Here is a 6,000-nt window from a genome sequence, read left to right as displayed (position 1 = left end):
GGCCACAGAATTCCCGATCAGGTGGATCCCATTCCTCCAACCTGAGCCTGCAGGGATGACACCAGGGTTCACCTGGTGGATTCCTCTCATGGCAGAGGGCCTGTGGCAGTGACAAGAGATCCTTAATTGGCCATTTATTGGTACAGTTGACCTTTGGATAGGAGGGCCATTCTCCACCTTCCCTGCCACTGGCAAAATACCATGGAGCAAAAAGGCAATAGGCACTCTTCCCTCCCCCTCCCTCAACATCAATCCCCTATCCCATTCCTGCCAGCTCCATATCAATCATCCCAGTATGTGCAGCTCCGATTGCCAACTTATAAAAAGGATATAGAGGCACTTGAGAAGGTGCAAAGAAAATTTACAAAAATGAAACCAGAACTGCCAGGGTTACACCTATGAGGAAAGTATGAACAGGCTGGATCTCTTTTCTCGTTAACTGTCTGTGGGCCAATCACAGCAACCTCATCATTATCAGTATAGGTTTTGAAATCTGATGTTTTTCTAAATACATTTATTGATTACCAATTTGATGTTACTGTATGAATTAAACCTACTTTAAATGTAGCAAAGCTAATTGTAACCATAGCACAGTTGGAAAACTTGCCTTGTGTCAGAAGGTGGTGGTCCCACTTCAGATACTTGAGTACCTAATCCAGCTGAGAATCCACTAAGGGAGTGCTACACTGTAGGAGGGACTGTCTTGCCACTGAGACATTAAATGTTGAGGTTCTGTCTGTCCTCTAAGGTGGACAAAAACATCCCATGACATAGAATGTTTCCTCTTGTGGGGAAGAGCAAAACAAGAGGCCATCGATATAAGATAGTCAACAAGAAATCCAATAAAGAATTCAGAAGAAACTTCTTTACCTAGGGAATGGTGAGAATGTGGAACTCACTATCACAGGAAGCAGTTGAGGCAAATAGTATAGAATAGTATTTAAAGGAAAGCTAGATAAACATATGATGGAGAAGAGAATTGAGGGCTAAAGAGTTAGATAAGGAAGGATGGGAGGAGGTTCACGTGGAGTATAAACATGGCGAGGCAGAAAGGCCTGTTCCTGTGCTGTGTATCCTAAGTAACTGACATGGAGATAGAACTGATTTATAAAACAGATTCCTTTGTATTGTGACAATTTACTCTGGTGCTTAAAGCTTAAAACTATTTCCTGGAATATATAATACTTTGATCCGTTGATTCAGTATTACTCCAGCACATTATCATGTTACACTCCTCTTCTTAACGTTTTTATATTTTGCTTCACTGAAGTAGCTCAGCTTGCACTTAAGAGACCACACAGAGGCAGTACTGGTAAACCTTTAAAACCCATCCCTGAAAACACAATTCCCCACTTGATGGCAGCACTGATTACAGCAAATGCTACCAGTTTAGGTTTGGAAGAGTATGTCAGACGCTTAAGAAGTATTTTTTCCCAGTAATTTAAAGTTTGATCTTGCAAACAAAATCTCAATCTTCATTCACATGAATCTGATGAGTTTCTTTGACAGGGTCTCCATAATTCTTTATTTTCCACACTTCTGCCATCAAGGCACTTTATATTTACGAGATTATATTAACAATATAACTGCAAAAAACAAATTAGTGAATCACAAACATTTCTAATTTTTCTACATTGTAGGATACTGTTCATGCAAATGGCTACAATTTAGAGAAAGAAATTTGTAACTTTAAAATTATCTTGATCTTTAACAGAAAGAAATAAAGGCTGGCATTTACATAGCACCTTTAATGACTTCAGGATGTCATAAAGCACTTTACAGCTTATGTAGTCACTGTTGTAACGTAGGAAACACGGCAGTGAATTTGTGCACAGCAAGATCCCACAAACAGCAGTGTGATACTGGCCAAGTGAACTGTTTTAGTGATGTTGATTGAAGGTAAGAATATTGGACAGATGCCAGGGAGAACTCCCCTACCGGTCTTCAAAATAGCGTCATGGATGTTTTCTGTCCACCAAAGAGAACCTCGGTTTAATGTTTAATGTCTCATCAGAAAGACGACCCATCCTACAGTGCAGGACTCCCTTAGAACTATACTGGAGTATCAGCCTAGATTAGCTGTTCAAGGGTAGAATTCTCCCTTCGGCGAGTGGGGGGGGGGGGGCCGGGCACACTTGCCAACACGTAAAATGACGCGTGGTGACATCAGGCAGATGTCCCAACATCACCGCGGGCCATTTACATTGTCAGTTTGGCGGGATGCAGCTAACAGCCCGCCGAACTGTCAAAGGCCTAGTAAGGCCATTATTAAACTAATTAAAGTTATTAAGAATGCCGCCCGTCCAACCTTAAGGTTGGCGGGCAGGCAAAAAGCCCAGTTGGCCTTCAGAAAAAACACAGGCGGGATGAGTTTTCATGAGGGACTTAAAATCTGTGTTACATTTTTAATAAAAGTAATTGACATGTCCCAGCTCATGTGACAGTGTCACATGAGGGGACATGTCAATAAAATTTCTCTCATCGTTTATTATCTTTTTAAAAGTTAGACTGACCTCCCTGAGGCAGCACTTTGCCTCAGGGAGATCTGTGCGCTCTTTCGCGTACATGTACAAAACAGCGCACTCCCGACTCAAAGAATTCCGCCCCCCCCACCCCGCTCAGGGAGCGCATAGCGCTTCCTGGTATACGTCACGTTGGGCAGGCCTTAATTGGTTTCCCCACATAAAAGGGCAACGCACCACAGACCAGGGGCGCTGATCAGGAACCCACTCCCACACAACCCCCCGAAAGGGGGGAAAATGCTGCCCCAAGTGTCTGAAGTGGGACCCACTACCTTCTGACTCAAAAGGGTGAGAGTATACCAACTGTGTCACAGCCAAACTAGCTGTAATGTTTAAAATATGCAATATCATCAAATTGGTAATAAATAGGTTTTTAAGAAACATTTATCAGTTTTCAAAACCTAAAAAAAATCATGAGGCTGCTGTGATTGGCTCACAGACAGTTAAAACGTCACCAGTATAACCATGGAGCATATCACACTGGAATTTTTCATTCTTCCATTAATCAGCTTCCACTGAGTCACTGATACCGTTTGAAATGCCATTGACAGTTGCACTGCACGGTGTCACAGACAGAATTTGTGTGTTTCACTATTGTCCATGATCAAAGTGCTTATATGTGATGTGTACATGTTCTCTCATCCTTGGATTTGTTGTTCCAATTTAAATAATTCCAGCAGTAAGCTTTTTTTGTGAGTTTAAAAATTTATTATCCCACACTTGCCCTAGGGATTTAAAAACATGATGTATCACATAATATTAGATACAAACAAAAAATATACAATTACAACTTGTGATCATTTTAGTCTCTTTCATAACAGGCCTGTAGCTTCTTAGATGAGTTGGTGCTTTACTGAGGTGAAGGTCTTTAAAAGCAGAGGATTCTCAGTATGCTGCAAGCTGACTTCTTGTTGAATTGCCAGGAGGTTGGTTCTCAGGTGAACTTGAAGTTGGTATAGGTTGGAAAGAATCCTTCTCCCACGTTCAAGGTATTGCTATTTATTACCTTGACTGCTTCGTTGACTGCATCTGGTTTGATGACTTTCTGCTGGTCTCTATCTCTACTGAGCTGTTGCTTGCTGTTTTAAAAGCAGGCAACATGGCTATCTCACCCATGTGATCTATTACAAGTTCAAAAACCTTTTCCAAATAAGATGGTGTGTGAGGCTGATAAACATCCCATGTTGTGGATTTTCACACTTTGAGAGTTTGAGACAGCTAAGGTCTTTGTCTTTGGATGAGGGGCCATCACAATATAATGTAAAGTTGATAGGATCCATTTCACATCTGCCTAACATCCATTGAGGTTCGACATCCCCGGTGAAACATGGAGCCAAGTTATCTGCAAACCCCATTGTCTGTAGGTTTTGGTCCATATTTAATCAGGTACTGGCCACAAACTCTACTGTTTACAGTTCAAATGCCAAAAGTCACATGGTATGCTGCAGCCACCTTAATAGCTTTAGTCTTCACGTTTTAAAATATATCTTTAAAATTTGTGATATCTTCATGCTTGTACTGGGCATGACAACTGTCAATATGTCCAGCACAGCAAGGACCAATAAACACTGTTTTGTAAAACAGGAGCAAATATGAAGAGTGCAGTTTTAAACTGTACCAATGATTGATTCAGGCTTTGGCTTTGTGCCATATGAAAATAATTATTGGTATTTTAAAAGCCAAGCATATATGTTTCCCAATGATTACTGCCTTGCCGCATGCTATGGGCTCCTGTTACTTATCCAACTATTCAAACACTTGAGGCCATTAAACCTACACCATTTTGACAAGATTTAAATGCTGTTGAAACTTTTGGGGTCTGATTTTCATTACTAAAGACAGAAATCAATAATACTTGAAACTTTTTTTTCATTCCAATCAGCACATCTGCTGAGTGCAGACCTTTTGCTGCCCTGCTCCATAAAAAAATGTCTAAGGTTTAACTTTCTGTGCCAAAATATAATTTCTTTGGCTGTAAATACATAAACAAAATGGTTTACAATTGCTTTAGTTCATTTGGTTGATTGGTGGAGGGTGCTGCCCTTGAAGTTCAATCGATTAATGTACCAAATGAGATTGTACTGAGCGATAGAAACCAGGAAGGTTCCATATTTGATCTGTGGTTTGTGCCATTACCTAGTCTCAGCCAAGGTACAGATGTAGTACCACAACTGAGTTCAATATCCCTGGATGAGCAAAGGGAGAGGAACATATGACCAGGGTCACTCTTTATGGTCACTGAATAAATCAGATTCCATTTTATTAGAAGACTTGAGAGTTTTTTAAACCTTTTTTTCAGAATTGCATTCCACAATTTCATTTTTTATATTTAGGCCATTGGTTATGTTGACCAAGTCAAACATGTTATATGGATAATAGCATTTCAATAGGGATTACAGAATGTTATTGCTACTCTTGGATTCATATTTATGATCCTGTTCATCGTTCTGTGATGTTCATCAGTGGGTTCCATAGCTGGTGGGCATCGAGTGATCCTTACTGGAAATTATAACTGTACTGTAATGATGTTAACTTTGTTCATCTGTGATGCTTCTCTTCTCTTCTCTCCATAGTCAAGCTTAAAGTTGGCATGAAGCCTCACACGAAGATTAGCTACCCAGGTGAGGTGCCAATCGGCTGATATTGGTACAACTCTCTGCAGCAGTCACTGTTTCAGTTCAGAATAAAGAGAAAAGAAAAACCAGGGATGAGCAAAAAAAATTGGTAGAGTGAGTCGTGTTACAATATTTGCAGGTTATTTCAAAATTCAGCATTAGATAATACTACCAATATGTATTAATGTACATTTGAGTACAATAGGAAATACTAATATTTCCATAGAACTAATTTTACAACAATGTTAATGGGTTAGAGGATACATGGATATATATCAGTTGGCAGGAAAATTTATAAAAATATGTTGCATTACAACAGCTAATTTGTATGAGAAATGTTTAATGTATGATAATTGGATCATTTGAAATCTTAAAGACCCTATATATAGCCTGTACACTGGCTAGACACCAGCAGATGGTGAATAATGAGATGTGATACTGACCCAATTAGTTGAACAATTGACAGGTTAGCATTTGCAAAAGTCAGACTGAAGGCATGCACTATGCACTTCGTAGGACACCTACTCTTAGACGTACTGAGCAGATCATGCCTCCACAGAATGAAACGGTGGAAATTTTTGGCCCTTAAAGCATTCTTAAACTTTAATAAGGTAAACTGTAAAATGGTTAGCGCTGAATTGCAAATGGTATGTAAAATACAAATCAATAAACCATATTTTATAAACAAGGCAACCTCTATTGATTAAAGACATGGATTCGTTGAACTTGAGTGAAGTGCACCAAGTGCTTGCCTTCTATAATTTTGCCACAGGTAGGTGCTATACATTTCTTCCATCCTCAGGTCAACCTGTGCTGTAGACAGAACAATTACTTGTACATGAATTAGCTGGTTTAACATATGT

General features: G+C 39.7%; 1 protein-coding gene across 2 annotated transcripts in view; it reads right to left on the bottom strand.

Moving 5' to 3' along the window:
* Positions 1–3,222: 3,222 nt before the first annotated feature.
* Positions 3,223–6,000, bottom strand: part of LOC121270758 (elongation of very long chain fatty acids protein 5-like) — a 63,647-nt gene continuing 60,869 nt past the window's right edge. For both annotated transcript variants that reach the window (XR_005941605.1, XR_005941609.1), the window contains one exon: positions 3,223–5,190. The gene's annotated coding sequence lies outside the window, so the exon portion shown is untranslated. The remainder of the gene's footprint in view (positions 5,191–6,000) is intronic.

Source organism: Carcharodon carcharias, chromosome 28 (genome assembly GCF_017639515.1).
Source record: "Carcharodon carcharias isolate sCarCar2 chromosome 28, sCarCar2.pri, whole genome shotgun sequence".
Lineage (NCBI taxonomy): Eukaryota > Metazoa > Chordata > Chondrichthyes > Lamniformes > Lamnidae > Carcharodon > Carcharodon carcharias.
This window is presented reverse-complemented; position numbering and strand designations above follow the sequence as displayed.